This window comes from Bos mutus, chromosome 24, assembly GCF_027580195.1.
Source record: "Bos mutus isolate GX-2022 chromosome 24, NWIPB_WYAK_1.1, whole genome shotgun sequence".
Lineage (NCBI taxonomy): Eukaryota > Metazoa > Chordata > Mammalia > Artiodactyla > Bovidae > Bos > Bos mutus.
The window spans coordinates 41683585-41702860 of NC_091640.1; the positions used below are offsets into that span (position 1 = coordinate 41683585).

General features: G+C 46.0%; 1 long non-coding RNA gene across 1 annotated transcript; it reads left to right on the plus strand.

Moving 5' to 3' along the window:
- Positions 1 to 3553: 3553 nt before the first annotated feature.
- On the plus strand, positions 3554 to 5955 carry LOC138985365 (uncharacterized). The gene is made up of 3 exons (XR_011462432.1): positions 3554 to 3766; positions 4761 to 4972; positions 5230 to 5955. It is a non-coding gene; the product is annotated as an uncharacterized lncRNA (long non-coding RNA).
- The last annotated feature ends 13321 nt before the right edge of the window (positions 5956 to 19276 follow it).

A 19276-nucleotide genomic window follows, 5' to 3' on the forward strand; every position in this document is an offset into this window, starting at 1 on the left:
AAGCCTCACCTGCCCCTGGGGATGCTGCTGAGGGGAGGGGAGAGAGCGCAGAGCAGGCTGCAGAAGGGGTCTGGGCCTCGCCAACCTTGGGGCCTCTGCAGGCCCTGGACAAGGCTGGAGCTCTAAGAGGGCCGCCAGCTCATGCAGAGGGCCGCCAGCTCATGCAGAAGGCGGGGCTCCTGAGCCTGCAGATGCCTCTTTCTGGAGGTTTCAGCCCTCATTGTTCAGGGCCCCCCACACTGGCCCCAGGGCTCTGTGAGACACAGGGTAGGTGACAGCCTCTCAGGCTGACGTTGGTTGCCACGGAACTCAGGGTCAGACTTGATTTAAAGAAGGAAAGGAGACATGAGGCGTCCCTGGGTCTATGACCGTAACTCCCTAGCCCCACAGCCTGCAGCCTCAGCAACCTCGTCGCTCAAACCACCTCTCTCTGTCCACCCCTGCTGGCTCTGCCCCCAGCCCAGCAGCTTCACTCCACCCTTGGGTTTTGCAGGAGTTTCCTCAGCCACTTCTGCTGTTTGTGCAGATTTTGGTTCCTTGTTCTGACTCAGACCTCAGCTGAGGCCTCTCCACCTCTGTTTCTAAAGCAGCAACCCCTCCCCGTGACCCCCCTCCAGTTCCATTGTTTTAATAGGCAGTGAAAGTGCCGCCCACGCCCCACCCCCAAAGTATCTACCCAGTCAGTCTCTTGTTACTCATCTCTTCTCACCCAGCATTCAGAGCCCATGAAGAAGGGGCCTTGTTTTTCTGTTCTGTGGTTGCCTTAAACACAGTACCCTGCGCCCTGGAGGTTGGCCCTGACTGGGTTATGGATGAATGAACTCAGCAGATCCTATCAGATGTCCGCTTAAAACGGTGGCTCCGCAACGGACTCAGATAAAGACCCAGCTCCTCAGCAGGCCTCTCATGCCTCTCAGTCCCCCAGTCTGATCCCACTCACCCCGCAGGCTCGCCTCATGCCTCTTCATCTCACCATCAAACAACAGAAAATCTGCATTAAAATGTTTTCACACCTCCAGTTTTTCATTTGAGGTCTGGCAATTATTTTTTATTTGCCTGCTAAGTCGCTTCAGTCGTGTCCGACTCTGTGTGACCCCATAGACAGCAGCCCACCAGGCTTCCCCGTCCCCTGGATTCTCCAGGCAAGAATACTGGAGTGGGTTGCCATTTCCTTCCCCAATGCATGCATGCAGGCTAAGTCACTTCAGTCGACTCTGCGACCCTATGGACAGCAGCCAACCAGGCTCCTCTGTCCATGGGACTCTCCAGGCAAGAATACTGGAATGGGTTGCCATTTCCTTCTCCTTTATTTGCTTAACAGTAAAAATTCTTACTAATATAATTTAGTAAATCAGTCAAGAAATAGTACTTTAGCCAAAGTACGAAAAGAACTTGTCTGAAAGCCAGTTTGACTCTCAAGCACGATACATTTTCTGAGGATAAAAAAAAAAAAAAAAATGTGCTTTGAGTTTCAATAAAGGACATTCTAAACATTAATCAACAAGGATTTACTCCTCCACTGCTACATCTGTTATTTTAAGCTCATTCATAATTCACAAGAGGATAATGCAGTAATAATTTGTTATAATCTTTAATTTTATAATTTAGTAGGTGCTAACTCTGGGGCTTTCCTGGTGGCTTAGATGGTAAAAAACCTGCCTGCAATGCAGGAGACCTGGGTTCAATCCCTGGGTCAGGAAGATCCCCTGGAGAAGGAAATGGCAACCCAGTCTAGTATTCCTGCCTGAGAAATCCCATGGACAGAGAAGCCTGGCGAGCTATAGTCCATGAAGTCACAAAGAGCTGGACATGACTTAGCAACTAAACACCCACCACAACCAGGTGGCTGACTCTTGGCAGCCAAAACATTCAGGATCGTACTTAGAGCCTATACTTCGGCCACAGGGAACTCAGGAAATACTTACTAATATTTCTACACTCTCCATGTTGAGTACAAACACCTGTGTTGAGTATTCCTTCCATCTGCCAAGTCAGATCCTGTATTCCCTGCCTTTGGACAGAGTTTGGGGTCATGTTCTATAGTTTTTGTAACGCTTTTGGCTTTGCGCTTGTTTAAGTGGCTTTTCCCCCTGGATTGTTGCTGAGATTTTCTTCCAGGTACTGCTAGTAGGTTCCTCAAGTTTGGGGGGTTTTTTAAGAAAATAAATTGGAGTATTGATAATTAAACTTTTGAAACATGCCTATGGGCATTTGGGGAATAAAGCAAGTACTGGTGGAATTGATGTCTGTACTGATCTGGGGTACAGATCTCACTGACAGGAAGTGGTGGCATTTCTGAGTGTCTTTACTCTTAGGGCCCCTCAGCATATGTATGAGTTGGACAGACAAGGGGGGCGGCCAGTCGGTGAGGCGGCAGGCAGACCACAGGTGTTTGTAGTAGGTTTTGCCTAAAGGAGCATTCCGATGCGTTTGATTCCAGTGGTTACATCTAGTCCCATTTCCACTCACATTATCCTTTCGGATCAGGAGACCTGGGTTGCTGGGAATATTTTCAGGGGGATGCCAACTGAGGAACCCTAAAATGTATGGTATTGTACAATGTTCACATTCGCTTGTACACACGAAATACCTGGAAGGATTCACAGGATGAAAACCTTGGCTGCCTCCGAGCAGGCGAACGTGAGGCTGAAGGGCAGGATGGAAAGGGACCGACCCTTTTACTCCCTGAACTCTGAGCCATGAGCATGTGTTGCCTCTTCAGAAATGCATACCTAAAACTAAAATTTTCAAAAAGACACTAGCAGAATTTTTCCATAAAATATTTTTCCTTAAAAAAATCTATTCTGTCGCCCAGCAAAAACTGAGTCCCTCTCAATGACTAGCTACCTGATCTCTAATAAAGATGCTAACAACATATGACAAGGACAAAATTTTCTTTGTCAGCAGGAGTCTTGATAGTAACTGAAAACCCCCCAAACTGTTGATCTAGTCACCTTTTTGACAGACCAATGACATATATTCATTTCTCAAATTCTAATAAATAGTTTCCAAACGGGATCTAAGATTCGAGCAGTAAGATTTTAGGACAGGTAGTCCTATGGTCTGTGTTTTTTCTTACCTGGGATTTACTTCATTATCCTTATAAAGGACTTTAAGAATATAAAGTCAGTATTCATTTAAACAGCCACATCTCAACTTCCTTAAACTAATCAGAATAAACAAAAACCTCGTCAAGAAACTCCAAACCTTGATTTTTAAAATCCAATGAGAACGATCTTTAAGAAGAATGTACTTTGATCAAGTAAAGCACACTGACCTAGGGCTCGCCTCTGCTGCTACGTCGACCGACCAGCTGTGGAACTGCCGCCTTCATGGCTGTACTACATCCCCTTCCCTCCCGCCCAGCAGCGGGGCCTCCGTGACATTCTTGAGCTGGAGTGTCCTTGTCCATGCCTGTTTTCTAAAGAGCCCAGCAACTTTGGCAGCTCCAGTACTCTTGCCTGGAAAATCCCATGGACAAAGGAACCTGGTAGGCTGCAGTCCATGGGGTCGCTAAGAGTCGGATATGACTGAGTGACTTCACTTTCACTTTTCACTTTCATGCATTGGAGAAGGAAATGGCAACCCACTCCAGTGTTCTTGCCTGAAGAATCCCAGGGACGGGGGAGCCTGGTGGGCTGCCGTCTATGGGGTCGCACAGAGTCGGACACGACTGAGCGACTTAGCAGCAGCAGCAGCAGCAGCAGCAGCAGCAGCAGCAGTGCCCTGGGGGGAGGAGGAAGCAGAGCCGTGTCATTGTTCCAAGGTGATTGCAAGTTTCTTAAAACAAACCTTTGTCTCCCAGAGTGTTTAAAAACCTCCTTTTATACATCCTCTGAGCCAGGGACCTTCTGACATGAGTACAGACACAAAGAGCTCCTTCCACAAGGGCCCAGAGCACAGACTCAAGGAATCCCTGGGCTGTGGCAGGGCGCCAGGCAGGCTCCTCTCCAAGCTCCAGAAGTGGACCTGACCCCTTTAAAGAATACATACTCACTGATCAGGAATCTTGAGTGATGTTCAGGAGGTGCAGGTGTTCGGCGACTCTGGAGACGGTATTCAAACAGCAAGGCCCCGGCCTTCCCACCGCCCAGAGGTGTGGGCTTTTGCCTCCCATCCTCCGCACTCAGGTCTCCTAACAGCCATGTCTTTGTGAACAAGACTCTCCCATTCTTTTTCTCTCTTTGATTTCTAGATAAAAAGAAAAGCAAACATCCACTGAACACAGGGCAAAGGAGAAAACTATTTACTGCTTGATTTTCCTGATAGTAATGGATTCACAGAATGGATTTGGGGTGGGGGGGGATGATTAAATTATTTCTCGAATTCAGATGTTTCTCCTGAGAAATGGGGACAGACGGGTCTGGGGCTCTTCTGGATGCTTCCAATCCACACTGAGCACAGAGCAAGACAGCAGCGGGAAACTAGCCTCGCTCCACACTCTGCAGGACAAGGGGTGTGTGAGGGGCGTCCACCTGCTGGTCTGGAGCCTGCGGGTGACGACCTCCCTCTAGGGGGCGCCACGGCACCATGCGGAACTGCGTCTTCTCCCATCATCCATGGTTAGGTCAACGTGTGTGTGCATGATCTGAGCGCACCTGGAGTTGCCCCGCCGGTCAGGTGACCCTGGGACCCGGGTCCCATGCCGGCTGGACCAGGGAGCAGAGGTGTCCCACCTAAAGCAGCCTGCCTCCGAGCCGCGGTCTGACAGTGAGGCGGACCCCACGATGTGGGCCCCAGCTGTTCTCTCCCCTTGTGAGGTCCAGGAGCTGCTTGCAGTGGGGCCTAGCTGAAAGAGTGACGCCAGGAGGACCAGTGCAGCCCGGCAGGTCCTGTGCACGCCAGAATCAAGGAGGAACAGAAAGGGGTGTCACAGGCTGGCCAGTCACAAGACAGAGCGAAGCCCCCATGGCACGGGCTCAGGCCTGCCCGAAACCAGAATGATCTCAGCCTCATGTTTTCTGCTTTTCCTGTATCCTTGTGTGGGTGTTTTCTTGCAACAAGCCATTTTTCTTGAGAAATGTCAGTGAGTCTGTTCTTTAAAGCCCCAAAACCCAAGTAACCCAATGTTCTAGTGTTTTTATCTACCCACATGTAACTGTGTACTTTTTCTTACAGAACCGGGCCAATGAAATGCAGTCTTTTATTTTTTTTAAACTTGACAATATATTGTGAGAATTCTTATAAAAATGGCTAAGGCTTTATAGAATTTCCTTGACAGGCACCCAGACTTCTGAACAGCCATCATCATAGCCCAGTCCAGTTTGCTGCCCACCTACTGGAAACCATCTGCCACAGAAACCCACCTCCCAGTTGTGTGAAGTTGTCCCCTCCAGAGTCTGTCCAGCCCCAGTCCTGGCCACCACCTTCACCCTCCCCTGGCCCTCCCAAGACATCTAGCTACAGTTCTCACTGTCTCGGGCCAAAACCAGTTTTTCAAGAGCAGAAACATATTGGAACTATCAAAAGAATATGAAATGAGCCACAGAGAGGCGTAAACCTAACTTCCAGTTCTACTTGTTTTGTGACATTTTTAAAAGAACATATCTGTCATCAAGATAAGCTGCAACAGAAGCCACGTCTTTTGGTATCAAGTGCTGTCTATGGTGAGGATGGGCCTGGCAGTGACCTGGGCCGAGTACCGTCCTGACCCCTGCGTTTGTGGGACTGCCAGCATCACTAAACCCCAAGCTCCTGTCACCCCCGGCTCCGGTGCACATCCACGTTTGTTCCTGCCCTCCAGCCCTCTGCAATCTCTCTAGGGTTATCCAGATTGGAGGAAAAAAACTGCAAGGCTGTGGTGCTGGCTTTGTCCTCTCCCTCGTGTTTTCGGGACATGGCAGGAGAAAGGGAAGGAAAAAGGTGCTCACTCCCCCACGTGTTTGCACCTGAAGTCACTGGCCAGCCACCCTCCTTCTGCCCACATGGCTCTCACAGCTGTCAGAACTGACCTGGCTGAACACTGAATACCTGTCGTTTGGCTGTGTGTTCATTATATCTTAAATTTTTTCCAATAAAAAAGTGAAACCAGGGAATAGTGCCACATATTATTCTGCCTAATAACAATAGCGTGTGTGCATGCTAAGTCACTTCAGTTGTGTCCGAGTCTTCGCAGCCCCATGGACTGTAGCCCATCAGGCTCCTCTGTCCATGGGATTCTCCAAGCAAGAATACTGGAGTGGGTTGCCATTTCCTCCTCCAGGGGATCTTCCCAAGCCAGGGATCAAACCCACGTCTCTTAGTCTCCTGCATTGGCAGGCATGTTCTTTACCACTAGTGCCACCTGAGAAGCCCAATATCATTAGGATGCAAATAAGTCAGCATTTCCCATGGGCTCCCCTGGTTGGCCATGGGGTCTCATGTCCCGTCCTGTCCCCCTCAGTCCCCCGACCCCGCAGCTCTCACTTGGCCCAGGAGCAGCCACAGGCTACTCTTTCTGCCTCTGGTCCTGGCACCGTCAACCCGTCCTCCTCATAGTCACCACATGACCTTTGTAAAGTGCAAAATCTCCAAACTTGTGGCTTTAAATCCACAGTTACTTTTCCCCTACTCCCTAGAGGATTAAGAGCCAAGATCCTAATGGTGTATAGTCTACTTCCGAGAGTGACTCCTGCCCACCTCCCTAGTCTCTGCTGTCGCCCCTGCTTGGCTCCCATCCTGTGCTCCAGAAGCTCAACCACTTGTAATCCTGCACATGTCCTGCTTGCCTCCTGCTGGAAATGCCCTTTCCTGAATCAGCAAATTAGAACTGGTGCCAGAATAAACACATACTGTACTCATGGGCTTCCAAAACCATGGACAAGTTTTCTATTTTCACCTTAAATCGGAACACGTGACCAGCTTCATCTGTGAGCCAGACAAGATGTGAAGATGGTGCGCTGGGCGGGGCCTCAGGCCGTGGTTTAAGCCCCAGCATTGCCTGGATGTCCTGGGCAGGTCACAAAGCGAGTCTGAATCTCATTCTCTTTTATGTAAAACCAGGGTTACAAGCACCCGCCCAAAAAGAGGAGGAATCTGTGAACTGTTGGATGTAGAGAAACCTACAATCTTTTCAGTGCTACACAAAAGTGTTGTGAGCTTAAGGTGACCTACCTGCTGTGAGCCCAGGGACAGAAGCAGAACCCACGGGGTGCGGGGTTGGGGGGCCTTGGTGATGTTTCATCAGATGGGTTCTGTCGGAGAAAGTCTTGAGTCCTGGGAGGAGTTGTCTGTGGCCGATTCTGCACATGAAACACACCATTGGCCGTTCCATCAAACGTTCAGTGGCAGATGCTTAGGATTCCTCTCCAATGGCAAATTTCAGAGCCTGCAGCATCTGCCCTCAATTACAGGTCATTGCAATGCCTGTCACATGGACTGAATGTGCTCCCGGCACGGACAGGCCTGTGGGAAGAATGTAGGACACTCGGTGGACAGAGAGCTGGACATGAGAGAACCGGATTCTGAGCCCTCCTTTGCCACCAGCTGTACCTCAGTTTCCTCACTCGCTGGGGCTCCAGGAAACTAGTGCTGAGGCCCTTCTTGTTCTTACAGTTATCGTGCTGCTGAGGCAGAGGTGCACAGTGTGTGCTTTAAAACTCAGTTTTGATTAGTGTCTGTCTTCAGGTGATTCCAGGATCAGTGGAGTCACAAATATTGACTGATCTATAAGTATAGTCCAACCTGACATTCTCACCATGGGTGCCGTCAATGAAATATACCAAGTTCAGTATACTGATTCATATGTTGGTTTCTTAGGTGAAATCTCCTTTTCATGGAACGGAGAGGTCCTCCATTTAAAAGAATTTAAAATTAGTTAGAAACGAGTTATAATCGTTGCCTCTGGGGGTGGGGCTTGACTGCAGGGAGGCAAGCATTGTGTCGAATCTTCCTGACTTTGCTGTCTACCTTCTGAATCGAGTGCTTTCTGTTATATAAGCTGTTCCTTAAAACAATCACATGAGCAGTTACTGATGAACCGGTCCTGTATCTGAGACTTGCCAGATGGGGGATGAAAGCGAAATGGGATTGGCCATGTATGGAGAACTCTTGGCTGGGTGATAGTTACATTGAAAGTGAGAGTGTTGGTCACTCAGTCTTGTCCGACCCTTTATGACCCCAGGGAGCCCACCAGGCTCCTCTGTCCTTAGGATTTCCCTGGCAAGAATACTGGAGTGGGTTACCATTTCCTTCTCCAGGGGATCTTCCTGACCCAAGGATCGAACTTGAGTCTCTTGCATTGCAGGCAGATTCTTTACTGTCTGAGCCAATGGTTTTTAAAAATATTTTCAATATTTGTTTATTTTATGTATTTGGCTGTGTGAGGTCTTCAGTCTTCGTTGTGGCATGCGGGATCTAGTTCCTTGACCAGGGATCAAACCCAGGCCCCCTGCATTGGGAGTACGGAGTCCCAGCCATTGGACCACCAGCAAAGTCCCTGGAATATGTTTGAAACGTCCTCTTTTATTCACAAGGAGGTATTGTGTAGTCTGCATTTATTTCACAAAGTTATAAAGTGCAAGCTCAGTATTTACTAAGTTCATACTTCTTATGTAATATTTTTTATTTTTTTATTCAAACGTTGCCATGTTGTTACAGAGCAAGGACTCACTGCCCGGCTGCACAGGAGTTAGTACCGCGACACCAGCCTTGAGAAGAGAAAGGTTTACTGCCGGGTGGACCGGCACGGAGACAGAAGGCTCTCGAGTCTGTCTCCTTGCTGGCTGACCCCACAATAAAGTTCTTTCTTTTCTCAAAAGCTGGTGCCATAACGTTGGCTTCGGTGTGTCCCAGGCAGCAAGCTGTTGCCCAGGAACAATTTTGGCAACCACAAAGGGAGTAAAGTCTTGTGACCACCTGCCCAAGGCACTGTAGCCCCCGGTGGGCGTGGGCCCTCACCACTGATCCTGACCAGCCAACTCAGACTGAATTTGCCTGGATGGTGGGTGGTTGGGTTCCTGCTTCCCTGTCGTGGTGTTCCAGGTTTCTCAGAGCTACTTTGCTTTTGAAAAGAACAGCTCCTGGTTCAGCCTCAGGTGTCTGTGGGGGTGAGTATCCGTGTTAAAATGTATGTCTGCCTAAATTGTCTAATAACCTCATCGGGCTTGCAGATTAGAGTCCCACCCTGGAGAGACATGGTAAGTTCCAGGCGCTGAGGTTCTCAGAGGGTCTGGTTAGAGTCCCCCGTCCCAGGTCATGGTCCCAGCCTTTAGGTTTGTGCACTTGTCTGTGTTTGCCTATGTCTGACTTTTATTTGTTATGATAGGCATTGCTTCTTGAATGACTTTAGCAAAACTTTTAGCAAACCTGATATTAATGAGGGTCTGCTGAGTAGAAACCTTGCTTCATGGACGTGTCGGGCTTTCACCTAACCTAACACGATCACCTCGCGGGATTGATACAGGTGAGTATTCTTTTTTTTTAATAGCTTACTTTAAATTTTTATTGTATATTATTTATTTAGTTTGTTATGCAACTTTCAGGATCTTAGTTCCCCCACCAGGGATTGAACCCAGGCTCTGACAGTGAAAGCGTGGGGTCCTAACCACTGGACTGTCAGGGAATTCCCAGTACAGGTGTGTGTTCTTAGTGGAACCAGACTTGACTATCTTCCTGGGGTGAGAGGGCAGAGGAGCAAAGAGAGCTAGGAGAAATCATCTATTTCCAAATGGGCGGTCACTATGGATTAAAAAGCACAGCTGTGCGTCTTTAGTGACTTAATGAAAGGCAGAGATTAAAGAGAAATGAAACAGGCAGGGCCATGTTATTAGATGAATAGGTATTTAAGGAAGATTGAGATTGTTAAGGCAGTAACAGAACAAACAGGGATTTTATATAATTATTTTCAGTTGAAATTAAAAATACAGTTGTCAAACTTGGCCTACATTTAGCCAAGGGTGAAACAAAAAAAATCTTCCAAACACAAACAAAACTTGTTAAGAAAAATTTTAGTGGGGTTGGTGAAAATAGCTTCTAGGAGAAGGAAATGGCAACCCACTCCAGTATTCTTGCCTGGAAGAATTCCATGGACAGAGGAGCCTGGCGGGCTGCAGTCCATGGGATTACATGACTGAGCATGTGTGCATGAGGGTGGACGGTGATGGGTTGGTAGCAGTAAACTGGTAGAACTAAAAAAAAAAGAAAAGAAAATAGCTTTTAAATGTTAAACATGTCTAGGGAGGGACCTGAGAAGCTCTGAGTATTTTGAAGATGGAGGTGATGCGCCTGATGCGGGTCAGATCTAAGAATCCCGTGGCTGTGGAACCCCATCACCAAGTGTGCTCTTCGCTCTGTTTGTACCTTTTCTGCTCCGTTTCTGTCTTTTCTGATCACAGTGTGGTTCTTTTCACTGTGTGCTTTTCTTCTATAAGTTTTAACACTACGTTCTTGTTTTCTATGTCTTCCTACTATAAATGGCATACTGGAGTTATGATTTTCTTTTGTAGTATTGCCTGGTCCCAATGTCAGCTGGAGTCGGGGCGGGGATGGGCCGCGGGGTGGGGGGTGGGAAATGGTCCGAGAATGGGTCTTTGAATTGTAATACTGTTTTACAATTACACTTGTGTTTGCAAAAGAGAGGAGAAATTAGATGAAATCAGCTTTATCCCCATTTCCTGCCAGGGAAGAGCCTTCATACGATGGGACACGTTTTGGGTTTTCCTCACTGACAATTCTTTAAAAATTGTATTGAAGTATAGTTGATTTACAATGTTGTATTAATTTCTGCTATATTGCAAAATGACTCAGATATACACACATATGTATAGATATAGATATAGATATATTTTATATTATTTTCCATGATAGTTTATCACAGGATATTAAGTATAGTTCCTTGTGCTGTACAGGAGGACTTTGCTGCTTATCTTCACTGACAGTTTTAACCCTTTTGTATGAGCCACACTAGCAGGTAGTTAACATTGAACTGCTCGTGTGCTTTTTTATATATATATATATATATATATATATATATATATATATACACACACACACACCTGTGTATATGGCTTCCCTCATAGCTCAGTCAGTAAAGAAACTGCCTGAAATGCAGGAAACCTGGGTTTGATCCCTGGGTCAAGAAGATCCTCTGGAGAAGGAAATGGCAACCCACTCCAGTATTCTTGGCTGGAGGATCTCATAGACAGAGGAGCCTGGCAGGCTATAGTCTGTGGGGTTGCAAGAGTCGGACACGACTTAGCAACTAAACCACCACCACCTGTGTATATATGTACCTGTATGTATGGATGGACATAGGCTAAGTTGCTTTGGTCGTGACTCTGTGCAGTGCTATGGACTGTAGCCCACCAGGTTCCTCTGTCCATGGGATTCTCTAGGCAAGAAGACTGGAATGGGCTGCCATGCGTTCCTCCAAGAGATCTTCCTAACCCAGGAATCAAACCAGCGTCTTTTAAGGCTCCTGCATTGGCAGGCAGGTTCTTTACCACTAGTGCGACCTGGGAAGCCACACACACACACACACACACGTTAAAAAAGAAAGCTTGCTGGAGGAAGAAACACTGGTCATGGTGCCAACAGCCACTGGCTCTATGGAGACCTTGGGCTGAGTGTACTGTACCTGGAAATTGCCCAGATGTCTAGGTCACCTTGTGTGTGACTCTGCTGAGGAGGTGAAATGTTTTGTCATCTCCCAGGAAGAGTATACCCATACAACCTCAGAAAGTAGGGGAGGGTTGAGTATCTCACCCCATGTCCTCCTGAATTCCTCTCTTGGATTAGGCTCCGAATCTAAGGCAGCCCCTCATCTGACTTTCTCTCAGGTCACACAGTCCCCTCTTCCACCCTCCTCACCATCTGAGGGTGCTGAGTGAGACCGAGCCTGGACTCTCTGACTGTGACAGGCCTCCCCGCCCTCAGCACACAGGGACTGTCAGGAGAGGTGACCCACTGGCTGCAGTCTTGGAGCCGCCAGGACAGACTGGCAGCCAGGTCGCACGCATGACCTTCAAGGCACAACTGTCAACAGTCTCCTGTGGGGAAGCTCTCCAGGGTCCCCTCCGCGAGCCCACAGCCGCACTGCTCCTCGTCCAGATCCTCTGTTCTCCTCACAGCTAAGCTGTGGACAGTCACCCCCGCGTCTGCTTGCTTCTTTCCAGAAACCACACTAGCAGACGGAATTGGTTGCTAAAGCCTAAGTTTCTAGTTTTGCCTCTACTTCTGGTGGGGAGTGAGAGAAGGCCATTTTCCAGAGATCTGCAGTCCACAGAGTGTTTTGGAACCTGGGCTACTGACTCAGCCTTGACTTGAGGGCTGCTTGCACGCTGTCTCTCTAGTTGGCCGTATTTAGAGGGGCGGCTCAGCCCTCGAAACAGCCTCTGAGGCGGGGGGTATGCTAGAGGGGCAGACCCCCTGTGCCCCGGTGCTCCCCACAGGGGCAAGGCGCCCCCTGCGGCGCGGATGAGCACACCCAGCACTTCCCTCCGCCGCCACCCTGAATGCTCCTGAGGTGCAGCCAACATCGCGGCTCCAGGCAGGCCTCGAGTTTCCGATGAGATGTGGCTGACTTCGGCCGGATCCACAGAGGCGGGCAGGAGACAGGCGTCCACTGGAGACAGTTGTTCCGGGCCGTTCTGTGCTTTTTGCCGCCAAGAAGTGAACCGTCTTGAGACCGCAGTGGGAGAACCCCGGTCAGCCTTCAGAGGATGGACTCCGGCTGGAGAACGCAGGGCTGCCCTACTGTTGGCCGATCTCACGGGACCAAGTGTCACAGGAACAAGTTCTGGGCCCACAAGGCTTGACCTTGGCTGGTTTTTCCAGGTTGCTTTGTACATTTTTCAGCAGCAGGTGGGGGGAAGATCAGAAAGCACCTTTCCTGCCTGAGCCAGGGCCTAATGACCTTGACTTACGACATCTGCTCCTCCTTCAGGCCTCCCGAGATCCCCCATCCCCACCATGTGAAGGGGGTACCCTGCCCCTAGAGCCCAGGCTTCCACCAAAAGCCCTCCCAGGGCCCCAAGTCCTGCTGCAGCCCCATACCTTCCTTACCAGACAGTCAGGGGGAATTCTCCCCTCCATGAACCCGCCAGGGCGCACAGGTCAAGTCCAGGGGTCCTCTGCCCCAGGCGGGCCAATATCCCTGGAGACAAGCCAAAGTCACCCCTCCTTCTTTTAAAAATGAACTTCTGAGTCAAAGCCCATATTGACTTTCTCTGTGACTTTCTCTATGACTTGCTTTTTGCACTGAGGGTAGTCCATGTCAGCATATATGGAGCTATCTCACTCTTTTTAACAACCATACTTTCAAAATTAGGAGGTGGCTGTTGTGTTCTTTCTGCTGTTGTTTTTGCTGCTTTTGACCTTTTTTTAAATGTATTAATTTATTTATGGTTGTGCTGGGTCTTCATTGCTTTGTGGGCTTTTCTCTAGTTTTGGCGAGCCTGGGCTACTCTCTCGTTGTGGCTTGCAAGCTTCTCATTGAGGTGGCTTCTCTTGTTGCGGAGCACAAGCACAGGCTTCAGCAGTGGGGGCTTGTGGGCTCAGCAGTTACAGCTCCCAGGCTCTAGAGCACAGGGTCAGGAGTTGCGGCGGCACACAGGCTTTGTTGTTCTGCAGCATGTGGGATCCTCCCAGATCAGAGATAGAAGCCATGTCTCCTGTGCTGGCAGGCGGATTCTGAACCACTGAGCCACCAGGGAAGCTCTAGTGACAATTTAGAATTAGGAGGCAGGTGATGTGACCGGGAGAGAGACTGGCAGGGCCTCCTACCTGGACTGGATGTGTGCTAACCTGTCCAGCAGAAGTATTCCTATAACCAGTCCAGGATGTGTGCTAACCTGTCCAGCAGGAGTATTCCTATAACCAGGCTGTGTCTTGGGGGTGCAGGGGTCCCCTAATATAGATTTGGCCTCTACATCTCTGCAGAGGAGGGTGAGGAAAGTTGTGGTCCTCCATTTCATTCTAGGTTTTCATGGCACTAGCCTATCACACCTTCAAAGACGTTTTTAATGATGTTAAATGGCCCTCCTTTCCCTTCCATTTCTCTTTCTCTTTTCTGAATCAAAGACGAACTTCAAATGTTTAGAGTGGCAGTTTCACCCAGTTCAATGCTTTTGTAAGTTTTGGCGAGAAAGAAATTCCCAAAGCAAAACATGTCAAAGTGATCTTTGTGAAACGGACATGGTGGAGAGTTGTTTTTCAAATGCTGGCAATCAGCAGAATTCTTGAAATAGAATTACAGCCTTTGAAATCATGTCTTATAATTAATTGTCCCAAGATCACAGCTGGGCTTTTCTCTCACAGAACTTTCAAACAGCCACAAGTATAATGCTACCTGGTGCTTTTTTTCGTAATAACAGCACAGAATCTCCTTCCTAGTTAGCTCGTGTACGGTTATTAACCAGACACACACTGGTCGAGTGTGGGGCTCAGGGCAGGGCCAATGTTCATCTGAGGTCCTGGCTCTCGCCTGGAACTTATCCAGGGCTGTGCTGCTCCCCAGCCTCAGATTCCACTTGTTATAACAGCTGCTGAGCTGTCAGGGAGACCCCTGAGCCAGAGACCAAGACTCAAGGTCTGAACCTTCCTCAGGTTAAAAAGGGGGTAATTCTTTTGGCAATATGCCGATATCATTTTTAACATAATTTTATTTATTTATTTTTGGCTGTGTTGGGTCTTTGTGGTTGCACAGGCTTTTCCCTAATTGTGTGCACCACCTTCTCATTTCAGTGGCTTCTCCTGTGGTGGAGCACAGGCTCAACAGTTGTGACACATGCACTTAGTTGCTCTGTGACGTTTGGGATCTTCCCGGACCAGGGATCGAACCCATGGCTCCCACATTGGACGTTGGGTTCTTTACCTCTGAGCCACCAGAGAAGCCCTGATGTCATCTTTAAATTCTAAAATTGTTTTTCCAAGTTCTCACCCATGTGGAGGTGACAGAGGACTCCTGTGAATGGCTCAGCGCACAGAGTCTGAGAGGGAGGAACTGATGAGGGAACAAGGGAAGCCTGATAATTCTAGAGCAGCTCCCACTCTGAGGAGGGCACCCAGTGAGTCCTGGATGATGTCAAAGCAAAGACATCAAAAATCAGATTCGTTGTAGCAGGCAGTGCTTCCCAACTGAGAGTTCAAAAGATTTACTCTGTTGGAAGATAGAATGGCCACTGTTTCTATTTCAATTTTAAAAAACAGCACAGTATCTGCTTTTTAAAAATTTCAGCCTTAGAACAAGTTTGAGAGCCACCAAATGCTTAGGCGGTGCACAGACTAGCTGAGCTGGCTCTGTACCAGCTTCTAAGACGGCTCTTTGAGAGGACTGTTAAGTCCTTCTCAGGCTTTTATCCTTACTTCTGTGTCATTTACCTTCTGGAAATGAATCCCTTATCAGATGTGTGATTTGTAAATGTTCTCTCCCATTCAGGGGGTTTGCTGTTTTGTACAGGGCGACAGAAGATGAGATGGTTAGATGGCATCACTAATGCAATGGACATGAACTTAGGCAAACTCCGGATGGTGATGGACAGGAAAGCCTGGCGTGCTGCAGTCCATGGGGTCACGAAGACTCAGACACTACTTGGCAACTGAGTAACAACAAAACAGGAAACCCACTGAATGGAAGCCCCCCAGAACCTATAGAGAATTCCTAAAACTTAATAACAAAAATGAAAAGCCTGGTTAAAAATGGGCAAAGGCCTTAAATGTACATTTCTCTGAAGAAAATATATGAACATTTTCCCCTAGATCTATGACGTATTTATTTGACCACAATTCTTATGCAGCAAATCAAATTATCTCTAATTCTTAAAAAATCAGTGTTAAAAGAGAAAACACAGTTTTAAAAAATCCAACTTGGCTTTTCATTTATGGAGGAAAAAAACTTCTATTTACAATATATTTCTGAAAGAATAATAACAAATAATTTGAAACTAAACAGAAAAATCATAAAAATAAACCAACTGATGTTTTCTAACCAAAAACAAAAAATTTAAGACAGCTGCTTTGGCCTATTTTAAAATTTTATCTTATGGAAGTATAGTTGGTCTTGATTTGAACTGAGGTGTTGGAGAAGACTCTTGAGAGTCCCTTGCACTGCAAGGAGATCAAATCAGTCAATCCGAAAGGAAATCAGTCCTGAATACTAATTGGAAGGACTGATGCTGAAGCTGAAGCGCCAATACTTTGAGGCCATGGGAGACAAGCAATGAAATTGCTGTTACTATATAGCAATCCCTATGTCAAAGTCCTCTCCATCCAGTACAATTTAATGCTCCCTCCGGCTAAATGCCAACAAAGGTCTATGTTGGCAAAGGTATGGTTTTCCTAGTAGTCATGTATGGATGTGAGAGCTGGACCACAAAAAAGGCCAAAGAATTGATGCTTTTGAACTGTGGTGCTGGAGAAGACTTCTTGAGTGTCCTTTGGACAGCACAGAGATCAAACCAGTCCATCCTAAAGGAAATCAACCCTGAATAACCATTGTAAGGACTGATGCTGAAGCTGAAGCTCCAATACTTTGGCCACCTGATGTGAAGAGCTGACTCATTGGAAAAGACCTTGATGCTGGGAAAGATTGAGGGCAAAAGGAGAAGAGGACGACAGAGGATGAGATGGTTGGATGGCATCACCCACTCAATGAACATGAGTTTGAGCAAGCTCCAGGAGATGGTGAAGGGCAGGGAGGTCTGGTGTGCTACAGTTCATGGGGTCACAAAGAGTCGGACATGACTTAGTGACTGAACAACAACAATTAACAGTTGATTTACAATGTTGTTAGTTTCAGGTATACAGCAAAGTGATTCAGTTGTACATACATATACATTGTTTTTCATATTTCTTTCCTTTATGGTTTATCACAGGATATTGAATATAGTTCCCTGTGCAATACAGTAGGCCCTTGTTGTTTATCCATCCTATATATAATATATAATAGTTTGCATCTGCTAATGCCAAATTCCCAAAACTTCCCTCCCCTCCCCTCTTCCCCCTTGGAAACCACAAGTTTGTTCTCTGTGTTTTTGTTTTGTAGGTATGTCGATTTGTGTCGTATTTTAGAATCCACGTATAGTGATATCATATGGTATTTGACATTCTCTTTCTGATTTACTTCACTTAGTATGATCATCTCTAGGTCCATCCATGTTGCTGCAGATGGCATTATTTCTCTCTTTTCTATGGCTGAGTAATAGTCCATTGTGTATATGTGTGTCTATATGTATATGTATAAATATATATAGAGAGAGCACATCTTTATCCATTCATCTGTCGAGTGACACTTAGGTTGTCTCCATGTCTCGGCTATTGTGAATAGCACTGCTATGAACAGAGTGGTGCATGTATCATTGAATTATGGTTTTTTCCAGGTATATGCCTAGGAGTGGGATTGCTGGATCATATGGTAATTCTATTTTTAGTTTTCTGAGGAACCTCCATGCTGTTCTTCACAGTGGCTGCACTGATTTACATTCCCACCAACAGTATAAGAGGGTTCCCTTTTCTCTACACTCTCTCCAGTGTTTGTCATTTGCAGACTTTTGAAGGATTCTGACTGGTGTGAGGTGGTACCTCATTGTAGTTTTGATTTGCATTTCTCTAATAATTAGCAATGATGATCATCTTTTCATGTACCTGTTGGTCATTTTTATGTCTTTAAGTCTATGTAGGTCTTCTGCCCATTTTTCAATTGGATTGTTTTGTTGTTGTTGAATTTGTATATTTTGGAAATTAAGCCCTTATTAGTTGCATTATTTGCAAATATTTTTCCCAGTCCATACATTGTCTTTTCATTTTGTTTTCTTTGCTGTACAAAAGCTTTTAAGTTTGATTAGGTCCTATTTGTTTATCTAAGTGCTTTTCTATTCTCTTGTAAAAAAAAGAAACATAAAAAAAAAAAAAAAAAGAAACCATCTTCTTAATAGACTTCTGAGCTAGCTTCTGTTTCCTGTATCTTACATCTTCTAACTTTTTGCGGGGAGGGGAGTATATGTTTAATTTTTTATTGCTTTTGTTTTTTTCCTCAAACTTTAAGCTTTTTATCTTGTATTGGGGCATAGCCGATTCTCACAACTTTTTTCTTGGCTTCCACTCATCTCTCTGAAGTGTATCCTCCAGAACCTCCTAAAAAGTAATATGTGGAAGGTACATTTTAAAAAATTCTTCTATGTGTGCAAATATCTTTATTTTGCTTTCTTATTCAATGGGTAGTTTGTATATGGCATTTTTAATTGAAAATCATTTAAATTAATGTCAAGATAGCTTGACTTACCACTGTTGCTCCAAAATACATTTTTCTGTTTATTTTGGCACTTTCTTTTTTGCTGTTTATTTTCTGACATTTCTGGGGATCCTTAATTGTTCATATTTACTCTCTAAATAACTATTATTCATGAAACTACCCCTTGTGAAGAGTTGTCATTTATTACAGGATGGCAGCAGAAACTTTCTGATAGTCAATTTTCCATTGATAAGTTTCTCTGACAGAACAGATCATTCTAAACCCAATGTACTGGAAGCTCTGCGGTCAACAGGCCACGGCTTCTTACCTCTGTAGGTCACAACGTTTTTTTGAATAATAAGATAAATATAGTAACTGCTGCTGCTAAGTCGCCTCAGTCGTGTCCGACTCTGTGCGACCCCATAGACGGCAGCTCACCAGGCTCCTCCATCCATGGGATTTTCCAGGCAAGAGTACTGGAGTGGGGTGCCAATGCCTTCTTCATATAGTAACTGAGAATTCTGCTATTTCAAAACATTTTTAGACAAGTGAAATATTGTTTTCATGATACATTTTCCCCCCAAGGGACAAGGAAGAAAATATATGTTAAGCAACTTTAGGAAAATAATAAATATTAAAACTGCATAAAATGAATTTTAAAAATTTATATTGACATTGTATATCCTGATTTTTTGTATCTAGATTGGCTTAAGAGCCACCTTAATTGTTAGTAGGCTTGATATTAGAGATTTTAAATATTAGTTTATTAAACCATGATTTCCAGGTATTTTCTTGCTAGGCTTTCAAAAGTACATGTTTTTAACATCTAATACTTTCAAAAGTTTTTCATAATTTTACTTTATTTCTGTTTACCAATAAACAAATTCTTTAGAAATTCTGCTTTAGGTTGGAGAGTCAAATATGTGTTATAATTAGGTGTCAATAGTGTAATGACTACTTGTTCCTTAATTTTTTTCATTCATACTCTTTCTAGAGCTTGACTAATCAGGCCACTTTAATCAGTCTAATCAGACTAATCAGAATATCCTATTCTAGAGAATCATACCTAACAGACATCACATTGACAGGTTGTTGTCATACATATTTCGTCCAGATAACTAAGTTTGCTGT